This window comes from Macaca mulatta, chromosome 13, assembly GCF_049350105.2.
Source record: "Macaca mulatta isolate MMU2019108-1 chromosome 13, T2T-MMU8v2.0, whole genome shotgun sequence".
Lineage (NCBI taxonomy): Eukaryota > Metazoa > Chordata > Mammalia > Primates > Cercopithecidae > Macaca > Macaca mulatta.
The window spans coordinates 59,124,499-59,141,635 of NC_133418.1; the positions used below are offsets into that span (position 1 = coordinate 59,124,499).

At 47.1% G+C, this 17,137-nt stretch overlaps 1 long non-coding RNA gene across 1 annotated transcript in view; it reads right to left on the reverse strand.

The window, feature by feature from the left end:
• The window catches only part of LOC144333760 (uncharacterized), a 199,442-nt gene that overhangs the window by 65,534 nt on the left and 116,771 nt on the right, over positions 1 to 17,137 (reverse strand). The window contains exon 3 of the long non-coding RNA XR_013402753.1: positions 1,722 to 1,833. This is a non-coding gene — a long non-coding RNA (uncharacterized LOC144333760). The remainder of the gene's footprint in view (positions 1 to 1,721; positions 1,834 to 17,137) is intronic.

Consider the following 17,137-nt stretch of genomic DNA (forward strand, 5'->3'; position numbering starts at 1 on the left):
TGAGACTGAAGAGAAAAATAAATAAAAATGTAAATACAGGCAGAAAATAGTGAGGTCTAGGTCTCTGAGAAGGAGAAAAGCAGCGACTTACCATCCTGGGCTTGAAAGAAACTCTGTAATCTGAGGGCAAGCCCAATGCCTCCGAGGTTTGTGTCCCAGGTGCAGAAACGACCTCCTGCATTCAGGATGGTGTCCACCGTGGACAGGGGCACAGCGGGGCTACAGTGGAGGCGCTCATCATCTAGAGTCTATGTTGGTGAGCAGGACAGCCAGAGACGGCTGAGTTCATGGTCAGGACTCAGTAATGCTGACAGAATCAGGAAGCACAGAATACTCATGGTGGAAACAAGAACAGATTGTCATCAGTGGCAGCAAACATAGCCTGAAGCCAGGTCTGGCCAGCTGAGACCCAGCCCTCGCAGAGGCCACCCAGAGATTAGCAGGAAAGGCCACCCAGGGACCAGACCAGACCAGTCATGCCCCAGTGGGTCACAGCAATGGCCTGGACAACCACACCAAGACCCGAGGCTTCCCTGCCTCTGCCCTGGTGGCAGCCCAGAGAGAAGAGAAATCTCTAAGAGGAGGTTACAAGAAGGCACAAAAAGAGACTAATTTAAGCCAAAAGGGACCAAGTCTTAAACCAGAAGAAGCTAAAATAAATTTTATTGGCACGATCAAGGGTTTCTGCCATCAGAGGAATGGGAGCTGGAGAGGAGATCAAATCTGTTCTAGATAATGGTATCTATTTGGCTTACTGAGACTGTCATAGGTAAACTGCAAGGCTGCCATAGTTTTAGAATGGAAATGCACCAGACAACATAATTCTTACAGAATACCCTTTCCAGTAGCTTTCGGGAAATGACCCAGCTATAACACTACCCTAGGTATGAGCAAGGTGCCAGCTTGAACTACCTGTCCCCATCTAGTTACTCAATCTGGGAAGGGCAGTCACCCTATCCATGCCTGGGTCACTGCTGCAGAGTGAGCTGGGTGGCTCCCAAAGATAGGTGTCAGAGGTGGAAGCCGTACTCACGCCTGCCTGCTCCTTTTTGAACTTACTCCCCAGCCACCAGGCAAATGCCCAGGAGCTCTGCAGAGCATCCCAGTCAGGCCTCTTGCCCACACCTTGCCCAGGCATTGGCTGCCACCTTGGCCCAGTTACACCAGTAGGAAGAGAGCGGGGTGGGGAACTCAGAAGGTCACCACAGTAACCCAGATAATCCACTCATGCTGCAAAAATAGAAAGCAGCCTCCAGGCCAGAGGCATTCTAGGGTGGAGGGTGCCCTTTGAATTTTTTTAGTGAACTTGGGTAAAATCTCCTGGGAAGTCACTCCGCAAGGATTTTAAGGATTACCTAGAATGTTCAATAAATGTTCATTGATTGATGCTCTTAATATTCTTTGAGCTTTTAAGTAGAAACTGTTATTTCAAGGTAAGTCATCTTGTTTTCAGTTTCTTGGGATTACTGTGTAGGGACTAGCGATTGACAAATTCTTACACATTTTCCTGTAATTTCAAAAGTGTTTGCTCTTCACATTATGTGTGATATGGTTTGGATTTGTGCCCCCACCCAAATCTCATGTCAAATTATAATCCCCAGTGTTGGAGGTGGGGCCTGATGGGAGGCGACTGGATCATGGAGGCAGACTTCCCCCTTGCTGTTCCTCATGATAGTGAGTTCTCATGAGATCTGGTTGTTGAAAAGGGTGTGGTACCTTACCCGCCTCTCTCTTCTTTCTGCTCCAGCCATGTAAGACGTGCTTGCTTCCCCTTCACCTTCCGCCATGACTGTAAGTTTCCTGAGGCCTTCCCAGCCATGCTTCCTGTACAGCCTGCAAAACCATGAGCCAATTAAACCTCTTTTCTTTATAAATTACCCAGTCTCAGGTAGTTCTTTATAGCAGTGTGAGAATGCACTAATACAACGTGTGTGTGTGTGTGTGTGTGTGTGTGTGTGTGTGTTCTCTTAAATTGCTCAGGCATATATGTCCTGAAAAGGCTGTATTTTCCACCGTGGCTAAGTTGACTGTGGCCCAGCCCCGGTGCTGGTGGGAACTCAGGCTCCTGCTCTCTGAGAAGGGAAGACCTAAGCAGGCAGGAGGAGCCAAGACAGCAGCTGCCTGAAAGCAGCGGCTCTTTCAAGGACAGTCTTCAAGGTCCCAAATCCACAACAGGGAGGCAGAGAGGGAGGAGAGAGCACTAAAAAAGAAAGTAATCAAGTATGAAGATCATCCTCCGTGGCTTTAATTCTATTTTCCCACTTCCAAAGCAAACAGATGTACCAGTTTGCTTCTCAGGGCTGAGTGTGGTTAATACAACATTCCACAGCTCTCCACCCTCACCCCTGCCCTGCCAGGCCCGCAGGTGGGGAAACCGTGCAATTTATTGTCATATATATAGAATGTATATATACAATACATACAATTCATTCTTTATACACTATACACACACCATGTATATATACACACAATATATATACACACACACACTATATACTATGAATTGTTACTATATATACACATATATATTTAAAGCTTAAATATCTCCTGGGCCTTGAGCAGGGGAGACTGATAGGTCTTCCCTTGCATTGATCTGAAATCCATTCCTCTGTTACATGACATATATCCCCAGGAACTGAACATAACAAAGCACCAAGTTTCTTCTTTTCCACAGGATGAAACCTTGAGATAACTAAAAACTGCACTGACACCTTCCCTGAGTTTCTGTTTTCTATCCCAAATGTCCCTGGTTCCATTGCTCGTACACCTCATCACCATTCAGTATAGTTGCGGCCATCTTTTAAAATGCGGTGCTCAAGGACTCAACACACTGCTCAATCAGTGAATATTGCAGTTCTGTCAGCTCCCATTTGCCAGATGCTATAGTTCTGTATATAAAACCTAAGATTCTACTAACAGTTTGGGTAGCCTCATGGCATTCTTTTTTCTTTTAATCCATTTTACCAACCCTACTCTCTAGTGTATGCAGGATGCTTAATAAATGCAGGATGCTTAATAAATGATTTTTTTTTTTTTTACACAGAGTCTCATTCTGTCACCAAGGCTGGAGTGCAATGGCATGATCTCTGCCCACTGCAACCTCCCCACCCCCGGGGTTCAAGCGATTCTCCTGCCTCAGCCTCCCAAGTAGCTGGAATTACAGGCGCCTGCCACCACGCCTGGCTAATTTTTGTATTTTTAGTAAAGAGGGGGTTTCACCATCTTGGCCAGGCTGGTCTTGAACTCCTGACCTTGTGATCCACCTGCCTCGGCCTTCCACCACACCTGGCCAATAAATGACTCTTAATTAAATGAATAGGTAGAATGAGTGCTTGGTACACGTTGAGCTTTCTGTTGACTCACTTTTTTTTTTTTTCTGAGACAGAGTCTCACTCTGTCGCCAGGCAGTGGCGCAATCTCGGCTCACTGCAACCTCCACCTGGCCAGGTCCAAGCAATTCTCCTGCCTCAGCCAGGATGGTCCCGATCTCTTGACCTCGTGATCCGCCTGCCTCTGCCTCCCAAGGTGCTGGGATTACAGGGATTACAGGCCGGCCTAGACTCACTTTTAAAATATGTGCATTTCAGAATAGATAGTGTTGATGTTGCACAACAATGTCATGTAATTAATGCTATTGAATTGTACATTTAAAAATGGGAAATGGGGCCAGGAGTAATCCCAGCACTTTGGGAGGCCAAGGTGGGTAGATCATTTGAGGTCAGGAGTTCAAGACCAGCCTGGCCAACATGGCAAAACCCCGCCTCTAATAAAAATACAAAAATTACTTGGGTGTGGTGGGAGGCGCCTGTAATCCCAGCTACTTGAGAGGCTGAGGCAGGAGAATCACTTGAACATGGGAAGTGGAGGCTGCAGTGAGCCAAGATCGTGCCACTGCACTCCAGCCTGGGCAACAGAGTGGGACTCTGTCTCAAAAAATAAAAATAAACGGCTGGGCACGGTGGCTCACGCCTGTAAAACCCAGCACTTTGGGAGGCCAAGGCGGCCGGATCACGAGGTTAGGAAATCAAGACCATCCTGGCTAACACAGTGAAACCCTGTCTCTACTAAAAATACAAAAACTTAGGCGGGCGTGGTGGTGGATGTCTGTAGTCCCAGCTACTCAGGAGGCTGAGGCAGGAGAATGGTGTGAACCTGGGAGGCAGAGCTTGCAGTGAGCCGAGATTGTGTCACTGCACTACAGACTGGGCGACAGAGCGAGACTCTGTCTCAAAAAAAAAAAAAAAAGGAAATAATAAAATAAAAATAATTTTAAAAATAAAAATAGGAAATCGTAAATTTTATGGTATGTTTATCTAATCACAATAAAAAAATACCCAAAAACATGTTGCACAAATATTTCTCTTGACACATCTTTCATCCCTTCCTGATGTAGCTAGGTATTAGCAGAACTATGTATAGGACCTGACATTTATCCCAGTAAAATTCCATCTTACTATGTTGAGCCTATAAATTAAACTTTTGTTCATTCTGATTTCTGTCATCCAGCATATTCCTGTCCCTTCCTCCCTGATTGTGTCATTCATAACTTGATGACGATGCCTTCTGTGGTCAAGATGCCAACAAATACGTTGACTGGGTTGCTGGCTCTCAAGTTGTCATGCAGCTAGTTAGCTGAAGAGGCAGGACTAGAATGGGGCCAACAAACGCCACCCAGTGCTTTGCACCATTACACACTAGCTCTGAGATGCCTGAACCCCCCCACCCCAAGCCAAGAGCCAGAATACATCCTGGCACAGCCACACAGCTACAGAGGCAGTGCATAGGACTGACTATCCCCATACAGGGTCAGAAGGAACCGTTCTTACTCAGAGGCCCAGGAAGCCCTCACAATGTTAGGTTCATGATGTTCTAGTGTACAAGATGAGATTTATGAATGAAATTTATAAATGCTTAAATGCTTGTACTCAAAGGGGGTGGGGAGAATATAATATATATAATACGGCACTTCTCAAACCTTAGCATGAGCTTTTTCAAACACATAGCCAAGCCCTATACCCAGAGTTTTCTGGTTCAGCGAGTGTCTTAGTCCATTTTGTGTTGCTTTAACTAAAATACCTGAAACTAAGTGATTTGCAAAGAACTGAAACTTACTTTCTCTTACTTTCATCCCAGTTCTGGAAGCTGAGAAGTCCAAGATTAAGGCACCAACAGGTTCAATTACCAGACGAGAGACGTTGTCTGTTTCCAAGATGGTGCCTCGTTGCTGCATCCTCCAGAGGGCAGGAATGCTATTTCCTCACACAGTGGACGGTGGAGGGCAAACCAGCACGAAGTCCTCTATGAGGGAGGACCCTCATGGCCTAATCACCTCTTAAAGGCTCCACCTCTTAACACTATCACATGGTCCATTAAGTTTCAACACCTGATTTTTGGAGAAGACACATTCAAACCATAACACGAGGTCTAAGGTAGAGCCCAAGAATTTCTATTTCCAACAAGTCCACCGGCGACGCTGATGTTGCTGATTCAAGGGACTACATTTTGAGAACAATTAGTATAAGGAATTCATATCAACCTCATTCGAGGGACTCCATTTGAGAACAATCAGTGTAAGGAATTCCTATCAATCTGCAGGAAGATTCTGGGCTTCCGAGGTTTCCAAAACCCTTTTCCAGAGGGTTCACAGCACTATAGAAGTCGGCTCCAGATACCGCCAAGAGAATCTGCCTTTCTCACAAATCCTGAAGTCACGCCAGATCTCCGGTTTGGGGTGGGTTACATAATACCTCCTGGAGGCACAGGTGGTAAGACAATGATTCACAGGGACAAGACAAAAGAAACAACCCTCCCCACCAGCAGTACCTAACGCTTTGTGATTTACATACAGATAACAGAGCCAACACTCCTTCTTTCCTCCTCCCCCCACAAAAAGTAAAGGAAAGTATTAGGATTGCTCCTCTCCTTTTTGGTACTCACTCTCAGGCAGTATATTGTCCTTTTGCGATTTCAAGCTGAACCTGATGCTTATTTTAAAGCTAATTTCATCTACATGAGAATGATGGAGAAAATTAGCTTTGCCTGCAGCTAATTTTCCCTATAGACCTGGTCTGGGTCTCTCTGTGAGCTCCCAACCTGAGAGGATGAGCTCAGGAGGATGACAGAGAAGCTCATTGCCTTTGCTGTTCACTAGTCTCCAAACTCAGGGAGGAGGTCCAGATGGTGATGATGATGATGATGATGATGCCGAACATTTGTATCAAATACTTAAAACGTGCCAGGCACTGTTCTTATTTCATCCTTACAACAATGCAGTGGGTTAAGGCTGCTATGATCACCAGTTAATAGCCAGGGCAGCTGGAGCTAAGAATGATTATGTATCTTGCCCAAGGACACCTGCTATGGGCAGAATGGGGCACCCCTCCCCCAAAATTCGTATGTTGAAATCCTACCTCCAGCAGCTCAGAATGTACTGTTATTCAGAGAGATAGGGTCTTTACAGAGGTAATCAAATTAAAATGAGGTCACTAGGGTGAGCTCAAATCTAATCTGACTGGTGTCCTTATAAAAGCGGGAAATTGGGAGACAGACATGTATTAATAGAAAGAGGAAATGATATGAAAAGACAGTAAGGCCCAGGCACAGTGGCTCATGTCTGTAATCCCAGCACTGTGGGAAGCCAAGGCTTGAGTCCAGGAGCTGGAGACTGACCTGGGCAACATGGCAAAACTGCATCTCTACAAAAAAATACAAAAATTAGCCCGGCATGGTGACAAATGCCTATAGACCCACCTACTAGGGAGGCTGAAGAGGGAGGATCAACTGAGCCCAGGGAGGTTGAGGGTGTAGTGAGCTGTGATTGCACCACTGCACTCCAGCCTGGGGGACAGAGTGAGACTGTCTCCAAAAGAAGATGAAAGAGAGGAGGAGGAGAGGAAACAAGAGGAGGGAAGAGGAAGGGAGGGGAGGGGAGGGAGGGGAGACACAGGGAGAAGATGGCCATCTATGAGCCAAGAAGAGAGGCCTGGAACATATCTGTCCCTCATGGTCCTCAAAAGGAACCAACCTGACAAGCACCTTGATTTGACTCCTAACTCCAGAACTGTGAGACAACAAATTTCTCCTGCTGAAGCCCCTCGGTCTGTGGTACCTTGTTATGGCAGCCCTAGCAAACGAATGCAACACCCAACCCTTATTCAAACCAGATGCAACTGCTTCCACCGGTGGACTCTGGGGTGACTGTCATGCCACCTGGCCGAGAGAGCTCAGCAGCTGCTCCATTCAGGTCCTGACTAGGACCTGCAGCCAGTTTTGGTACCAAAACTACAGGCATCAAAGACGGGAGGACTCAGGCCCATTACTTATTCATAGTCGTCCCACACATCCTATCCACCCCATCCCATGTCTTCTCCTTCCTGCTAGCTGCCTTCCCCAGCTGGTTGCTTGGGCCACTGATAGCCACCCCACTTCCCCAAGGCCCTTACCTGACCTGGAATACCCCGGAGACCTTGTTCCCATGAAGACAACCCCCTCTGCTTCTCAACCTTTCTACTGAACGCACCATCCACCTCCTGCTTCCGCAAGGAGAGGCTGCTTATTGTCCCACATGTCCAGGACCCAAGGCAAGAAGACAGAGAAGATATGCTTCCTGCTCCCAGTTGCTTCCAGGACATTAGCTTCCACCCTTGGCTTTTTCTCTTCTGACATTCCTCTTTCCAGACCATGCCTTACCTCCATTGAGAACTTTGGCACTCACCATCGTCTTAAGAGATTTTAACATCCGTGTGAAGAACTCATCCAACATCCCAGGTTCAAAGATCCTCAACCACCAGGACTTTCACCTCCACTCCATCCACCCATGTTCATGGCTCACCCACGCCTACACCATCTCCCTGAACCATTCCACCGCTGACATCATAAATCGTGGTTTTGTGCACTTTGACCTCACTTCCACCATCCCTGCTCCCTGCCCTTCCCTCCAGTTCCAGCAAAAACCTGCATTTCCACCACCAAGCCAGGCCTCTTCTCTCCCCTCCCCTGGGTTCCTTCCCCACCCCCAGGAGTGAGCTGGCTACCAGTTCTCTCCCATCAGCCTTCCGTCTGTCTTCGCCGTTTTCTCTATATAGATCTTTTCCATCAGTATTTAAAGTCAGCCAAATCTCTCTCATCTTTAAAGAGAATTCCATATGTATAAAATTTTTTCTGGATGAATATATAAGAAATTGATCATAACTGTTACCTTTGGACAGGGAGAGATGAGGGAGTCTGAAAAGTACAGAATTTTACTTTTCATTTTATCTATTTGCTATAGTGTTTGATTTTTTTACCACATACATTAATATTTTTATTAAAAATAGCAAATAAGACCTGGCACGGTGGCTCACACCTGTAATCTCAGCACTTTGGGAGGCCACGGCAGGTGGATCACTTAAGGTCAAGAGTTCAAGACCAGCCTGGCCAACATGGTGAAACTCTGTCTGTACTAAAAATACAAAAATTAGCTGGGTGTGGTGGTGCATGCTTTTAATACCAGCTACTTGGGAGGCTGAGGAGGGAGGTGGGGGTTGCAGTGAGCTGAGATCGCGCCACTATACTCCAGCCTAGGCAACAGAGCAAGACTCCGTCTCAAAAAAAAAAAAAAAAAAAAAAAAAAAAAAAGCTAAATTTGGCTTAAGATTGCTCACTGCCAACCTACAACTAAGACCCGTCCATCTCACTCACCTCCAATAAAGGCTGAGTTCATCTCACAGTTCATAAGCCCTCCAGGACCTGGCCTTGTCTATGATCCAGCCTGATTTCCTACCACTCTCCACCTCAACTGCTAAGCTCTAGGCTTCCAGAAAATCTGACTTGACAAAACACCCTCTGCCATTTCACACCTCGACAGGCTCCCTGGGGACATTTGCAGGACCCCAGGGGCAACAGTGCAAATGAGGTCCATGTGTACCATGTGTCTGAATACCACAATTTTTTTTTTTTTTTTTTTTTTTTGAGACAGAGTCTCACTCTGTAGCCCACGCTGGAGTACAGTGGCGCCATCTCTGCTCACTGCAAGTTTTGCCTCCTGGGTTCACGCCATTCTCCTGCCTCGGCCTCCCGAGTAGCTGGGACTACAGGCGCCCGCCACCACGCCCGGCTAATTTTTTTGTATTTTTAGTAGAGACGGGGTTTCACCGTGTTAGCCAGGACGGTCTCGATCTCCTGACCTTGTGATCCGCCCGCCTAGACCTCCCAAAGTGCTGGGATTACAGGCATGAGCCACTGCGCCCGGCCCTGAATACTACAATCTTTAAATCAAGCTAACAACCTGTTCAATAAAATATTTCCTTTTAAAAATTGAGATGTAATTTGCATACCATAAAATCCACCATTTTAAAGCACACAATTCGGTTGGTTTTTGGTATTTGGTGTCCACACGCAGACAGCCCCAGGACCCCGGAGGTCTGCCCGGGCTGTGGTTGGGTGAGCCAAGGCGCCTGTGCCTTATCCCAGCCAGGAACACACATCTTAGCCGCAGCACCCCTTTCGGTAATTCTGTTCCTCCTCCCATCACGAGAAGGGAAAGACGGGAAAAGAGATCCCCAAGCCAGTTTGTTCCTTGTGATTTGCCCTGGGAGAGAGGTTTGCTGTGGGCCAACAACAAAATGATGGGCTAAAATTTTTTTAATCATCTGCGTATTCTAGTTATTCAACTTATACTCCCCCACCCAGTGACTTCCAATCCCTTTTGCAATACACAGCAAAATACAACTCTGTCTCAGACCATATTTTTCAGATCACATTTCCCGGGGCTGTTTCAGTAAAAGAGCATTTTCCTATATGCAGAGTCCCTTTTCTTCCCGCATGTTTTCTCCCCGTTCTCCACAAGAGGGAGCCAGCAGGTCCTATTTGGGCCACTGCTTCCCTGCTCCTCACATGCCTTCTCCAACCAGGGCAAAGGAGACATGGGATCAGAACCTGGGGGCGGTAAACCCAGCCCACAGCTCTCACACTCTTGGGTGAGCAGCGCTGTGTAGAACAACAGGATTTTTCAACAACTTATTTGAAGGGTATTAGAGGTGAACACCTGTTTCTGTTTTTTGTTTTTGTTGTTGTTTTTTGTTGTTGTTTTGAGACAGTCTCGCTCTGTCGCCCAGGCTAGAGTGCAGTGGTGTAATCTTGGCTCACTGCAACCTCTGCTCCCGGGTTCAAGTGATTCTCCTGCCTCAGCCTCCTGAGTAGCTGGGATTACAGACACACGCCACCACGCCCGGCTAATTTTCGTTCTTTCAGTAGACACGTGGTTTCACCATGTTGACCAGGCTGGTCTCAAACTCCTGACCTCGTGATCCGCCCGCCTGGGCCTCCCAAAGTCCTGGGATTACAGGCGTGAGCCACCGCACCCGGCGAACACCTGTTCTTTAAAAAAAAAAAAGAGAGAGAGAGAGAGAGACAGAGGCTGGGCACGGTGGCTCACGCCTGTAATCCCAGCACTTTGGGAGGCCGAGGCAGGTGGATCACGAGGTCAGGAGATCAAGATCATCCTGGCTAACATGGTTAAACCCCGTCCCTACTAAAAATACAAAAAAAAATAGCCGGGCTTGGTGGCGGGCGCCTGTAGTCCCAGCTACTCGGGAGGCTGAGGCAGGAGAATGGCGTGAACTCGGGAGGCGGAGCTTGCGGTGAGCTGAGATGGCGCCACTGCACTCCAGCCTGGGTGAAAGAGTGAGACTCCATCTCAAAAAAAAAAAGAGAGAGAGAGAGCGAGGGATCTGGAAACAATAGAAAAAGCTTCCTGTTCATTGCAGTCCATAATAGCATTGTACATACATGTTTACTGAGCACAAAATGATTCCACATATATAAATGAATTGGTTTTATAAAAAAAGTATGGAAGCCATTTTTATTAGGTCTCACTTGTTGTCCAATTTTTTTTTTTTTGAGACAGGGTCTCACTATGTTGTCCAGGCTGGTCTCCAACTCCTGGCCTCAAGGGATCCTCCTGCCTCAGCCTCCTAAAGTGCTGGGATTACAGGAACATGCCACCACACACGACTTAAATTAATGTATTTTAATGGAACACAAAACTGATTTTTTTTTTTTTTTAGACAGAGTCTCACTCTGTTGCCGGAGCTGGAGTTCAGTGATGCAATCTTGGCTCACTGCAACCTCTACCTCATGGGTTCAAGCAATTCTCCTGCCTCAGCTTCCCAAGCAGCTGGAATTACAGGCACCCGCCACCAGGCCTGGCTAATTTTTTGTATTTTTAGAAGAAACGGGGTTTCGCTATATTGGCCAGGCTAGTCTCAAACTCCTGACCTCATGATGTGCCTCAGCCTCCCAAAGTGCTGAGATTACAGGCGTGACTCACCACGCCTGACCACAAAACTGGGTTTTTAAAGTTGTTTTTTAAATATTAGACGATGTAAATGATAAGATGACTTGTTTTGTGTTCAAGAAATGGTTCTTCATGCCACACTGTAAAGCAGGTGGGATATCAGGTTAAGGAGACTGGAAGCCCTAAATATTTTTACACCAAGGACTCATGTGGGCCAGTAAGAAGATGTACTTGGTGGCAGTGGGAAGGATGCTCTGGATTCAGGCCTCGTGACCAGGTGGGCAGCCCTGGTCCCCATGAGTGGAGGAGTGACCAGTGTTGGGTGACAAAGGCTGAAGAAAGGACACATATGTGAGACTGTGAAGGAGTAACTGACAAGGCCTGGTTCCTGACTGAAGAGGTGGAAGTGGGAAGAAATCGGAAGCAAGCTAGGCGACCAATTTGACATTGGTTGTGGTTTGAGGCAAGAGTAGCAGAGGAATGACAATTCACTCCAAATTCCGCACTTTTTTTTTTTTTTTTAGACGGAGTCTGGCTCTGTCGCCCAGGCTGGAGTGCAGTGGCCGCATCTCAGCTCACTGCAAGCTCCGCCTCCCGAGTTTACGCCATTCTCCTGCCTCAGCCTCCCAAGTAACTGGGACTACAGGCGCCCGCCTCGTCGCCTGGCTAGTTTTTTGTATTTTTTAGTAGAGACAGGGTTTCACCGTATTAGCCAGGGTGGTCTCGATCTCCTGACCTCGTGATCCGCCCGTCTCGGCCTCCCAAAGTGCTGGGATTACAGGCTTGAGCCACCGCGCCCGGCCAATTCCGCACTTTTTAATCACTCCCTTTATTGTAATCACAGCAGTATTTACATATGTTTGAAAAACAGTAGAAGTGTGAAATACGCATTTGAAAAATAGTAGAACATACATGCGTAACACAGGATATACCTGCTGTGCAGGCACGGCCTGTTGCACGGTCACAGAGCCCCTTGCAATAACTCTGCAGCGTCTTCCACTCCACCCTGGGCTTTTCGGTGTAGACTATGAGGAATATAAGTCATGTCTCTTTAGAGACATGTTATGCTAGAAGCCCATCAGCAAAGAAACTGTCCTGGCATTCTTGTTCCAATGAAGCAGAAATGGGGACATATCCATAAATGGGCAGGGTGGAGTTAGGGCAGGCCCAGGCAGCCTTCGACTTTTATGCCTTGAGTACAGTTCATACCTTCTGGCTTTTCCATCACCCTCCAGCCCAAATTTCTTCTATGAAACAAACCTTCACAGTCCACTGACCTCGTATGGTTCAAAGTGCCATCAAGGGTGGTAAGAATGATTGAACTCTGATGACCAGATGATTTTCCTGCTCCAAAGCTCCCTTGCCAGGACACCTTCATGCAAGAACTGCCCTCCCGAGCAGGGCTTCCTGAGGCCAGATGTGGAGGCTTTTCTTCAGAAATCTCCTGGTCAGTCATGAATAATCACTGTTGTGCAAGAGGATGAGCTCTGGCCTCTCTTAGTCACCTTTGAGTCCATCCGAGTTACTGAAATGTCTGTCCTGTGGAGTGCGAGGCTACCCAGATGAGAAGAAGAACAGAAACAGCACAGGGACCAGCTGAACTCCCCCATACTGCACCATAGTACAGGTCCTGTAGGGAAGTTTCCAGCCCCACTCCTGAATGGATGACAGGCATTTGCTGAGAACAAAGGCCACCATTAGGCATCGCGCCTGATGCTGTGAGAGTCTAAGGGATACACATTCTACCTGGGGGCTTTCCGTTAGAGATGTGAATGTAAATGCACTAGATGAGAGAGCTGTGCAGACGCGCATCTCCCTCACTGGTCTTAGTCATCTTTTAGCATCCCGCTTACCCACAGTGCTGCACCTGGCACACAGATGATGCTCCCAAAATGTTTGGTAAGCATTACATGCAAAATACAACAGACAGTTCATAGGAGGAAGAGAATGTGTGCATGCAAGTGCAGTGCATTGGGGCACAGTTATAACAGGGTTTCTCAAGAGTGGCACTGTCAACATTTGGGGACAGGTAATTCTTTATTGTGGGGGCCGTCCTGGCTCTTGTAGGATCTTTAGCAGTATCCCTGGCCTCTCTGCACTGGATACCAGGAGCACTTCCCCTCTCAGCCATGATAACCAAAAGTGTCTGCAGCCATTGCCAGATATTCCCAGGGATAACGTCACCCCCACTGAGAATCACTAGGTTATAGCTTTTGTGTCATCCCGCTGTCCAATCCTCCTGCCACGGTCCTGTGTTCTGAGGTTTCTCTATTCCATTTCTAAGAAAATTACGCTTCCTAAAATCTGTGACCTCAGAACTTTATTCTCTGTTTTTCAAAATGTTGATCAATTCATGCAATAGTGAATTCAAATGAAACTGTTTAACGGAAAAAGATACTAGTAGTTCCCTCACCCCACATTCATCTCCAGAATCCATTTGTCACTGGAACATCTGAATAGGGCCACTTGGAAGTAGCCCTATGACATATTAACATCCTACGACATAAACCCCCAGATGGCACAAGGGAGGCTCCCACGCCAACACTTCACGAGAGCTGCCCCAACCAGCCACTGAGCAGAGGAGCTTCGGCTCAAAAGGCCGCTTGCTCCCACCTACCAGGATCACAGAGCATGGCAGAGTGGCCTAGTCACTTCTGAAAGATTGCCTACTCTGTCCAAGACCGAAAAACCATTGCTTAGACTGGTGACGGTTTTAAGCTACATCCAAATCTGGTTCTGAAACCACTTTCCAAGTGTCTGCGTGTCCCCACCTCCCGCTGCAAGGGCTGCTCAAGATGGGATGCAGGGTACATGACCTAAACGCCCCCAAACCCCAGTAAGCATTTCTCATTGAGATCCACCTGCTGGCCCTTCTAAAGGGACAGAACAAGCGAGTGGAGAGAAAGCCCAGGGACTCGGGTCAGCTGCACAAATGACAATCAGGAAAGCCGTGAGCCGGTTCCCCCACTGGGGTATATTCTGCTCTCTCCTCTTGCCTGAGTTGACTGTGACATGAAGACATTCCTCAGACCCAGTCCCAGTTACCAGTGGTGAGTCAGCTCAGACCAACAACTCCAATTCAATCCTTATTCACAAATTGTAATTTTAGTACAATAGGGCACAGCTTTAAATAAGAGCTATGAGAAACCCACCCACCTATGACACGGCAGTGGGCTGCTCATCTCCCCACTCTGGGTGGACATTCTGTTAGTCAGAGAGGAGCATCTGGGCCCAGCTCACTTGTCTCCCCACTTTTTTGTATCTCTAGACATTTTACCAAACAGACACTGAGTCAGAATAAGTAGGTTTAGCAATTAAAATCTGCGTGGAGGCTGCCTTCAGAAGCATTTGGAGGATTTGGAAATAAATATTCCTCCACTGCAAATCAAACACTCATTGTAAAAACCTGAATGTAATATGCATGAAGACAAACTCAAGCTGAAATCTCATGACATAATCTTTTTCTCCTTCAACAAGGAACATAAAGGACTTCCATTCGCTTGCAGGGCAGGCTGAGTAATTCAGAGTAGAAGCAGAATGGTCTCTAAGTACAAGAAGCAGTGAGATCCTGTCAAAGGAAGCATCTACCTGGTTCTGAACACAGAAATTTCCGTCGGAAACACTGTGCCGACAAGGAATGCCTCAAGATGACATACTGTCACACTAACGCCGGGGTGTTCAAACAAGATAGAGTCAGGGAGTCTGAACACACCCGATTTCTGATCGATGCTGTCCTTCAGCCTCAGAGGGGAAGTCAAGAGCTAGATGTTTCTGTATTTTGGCCAACTGGGGGAGGCCAGCTGGGGGAGGCCCGCTGCAGCACCTCATCCCAGATGGAAGGAAAGGTACCTGAGCCTCCAAGCCTGACATTATACCAGGAAGATTGTCCTTCAGGATAGGTCATCTTTGTCCTCTCCAGGTCTGTTGTGGGAGCTATGAGCCTCCTGGACCTGCTGGTCTGCTTTAACAGGAGGTGGTTAGAGCCCCAGCTTAATATGGCCGAGGCTTGTCTCTCATTTACATCAGGATCACTGGATATCCCCTTTTTATAAAGTTCCTGGATTACACACTGCACCTCCCACCCCGGCAGCTGGTACAAACATCTGCCACCCAGGATCCATGCAGATCCAGTCTCACGCACATGCATACACACACACACACACATACACACAACCCAAAAGCATCATTCCCAGAGCCAAAGCCTGCCACAGCCTCCTACAGGCAGCCCGGCTCCTCCTGTTCAAGGTGAGATCTAAGAGTTCCCAGTAGAACAGGGCCTGTCCCAAGGACATGAGCTATAACAAAGCCAAATTGTTTCACACTCTAGTCTCGACTAAGGAGCTCTCATTTTTCCATCTGGATGTCCAAAGCCACACTGCAGGCTGGCAGTGGATCCAGGATAGAAGGGACTTCTACTCTCAATGTAAGACACTGTTTCCATCATACTTTATGAGATATAAAAGCTACATTCAAATGTCTCAGTCTGTAAAACTCCAGGCTAGTGGTTCTTAACATTTTTAGGGTCACAGATTCCTCCAAGAAATTGATAAAAACCAAAGACTCTGCCCAGTCAAATGCACTTTCACATAAAATTGACGGTACAGTTTCAGGGCTTAAGAGAAGCCTTGAAAACCATCCGTGAATGACTAAAAACCTCTTCCCCGGTCACTGGATTGTAAAGCAATAGGGCACTTCCTAACCACTTTGCACCTGCCCAACTTCAGGTAACCTCAGTTAAAACATCTCTTGTGTTAGGGTAAAGCACCAGTATTTCCTGGACTGGTCAAGAGGTAAGCCTGCGTGTAGCAGCAACTTCCTGGCTCACTTCTATGTGCCAGTAACGGGCAACATCTCTCAGCAGCTATGATTTGTTGAGCAGTTACTACGTACCAGGCCCAAAGCAGGGCTCCCATGCATTTTTGTCCTTTAACCCTTAAAATGACCCTATAATTGCAGGATCAATGTTTCTATTTTACAGATGAGGGCATTAAGGCTCAGAGAGGTGAAGTGCCCTCCTCAAGAAGTCCTGCGAGCTGCCAAGTATGCCTGCCAACGCACTAAGGGCCCACCAATTGCACCAGGCATGGTCAGCCCGAGCAAATGCCTTCCTCTAAACTAGTAGGACTGGGCTAAAATCCCAGAGTACTTGGTGAGAGAGTTGCTAAAAATTTTGACTAACTTTGTTTGCAAACTGGGATTGTCTTCATTTTTATTTGCCTTTGGACTTCCTGTTTAGAGATGAAAACAAGCACAGAATTTTCCGGAGACCTACTCTTTCTGAATTTGTAATAGAACTGCAAAAAGAACACTAATTTCAAGGAAGCCTCCATCTCCTCTTATAGATAAGATGTGTGTGTGTGATGAAAGAAAACAAACACTTAGCTCAGTGTGGAAGATGATCATCAATAATGATATCAGCTCAGCTTTAGTCACATTTAAAAAAAACTAGGAGTCTAACAAGTACATTTTAAAATATCAGTGACTGAACAAGCTTGGTAAGGAAGGTCATTAGACAAACAGACATTTAGAGAGTGACTTAGCCCTGTGCCTGGCACTGTTCTATGCCCTGGCGATGCAGAGGTGGTAAGGCAAGGTCCTCTCCACAGCGAACTCATCATTAGCAGGGGAGGTGGGGAAGGCATGTGATTAACTGGAATAACAATGTGTTAACTGCTTTACCAGTGATTTGACTGAGGTGCCAAAGACCAGAGAGCAGGAAGTGAGCAATGCTGGGGAAAGGAGAGGCAAGGCCGCAGAGGCTCAGGGAAGGTCTCAGGAGGTCAGGAAAGAAAGATCTCTCCAAGTCCAGAAGGGCACTGTGGACAGAGGACACAGCGTCAGTGGGACCCAGAGGGAAACTCA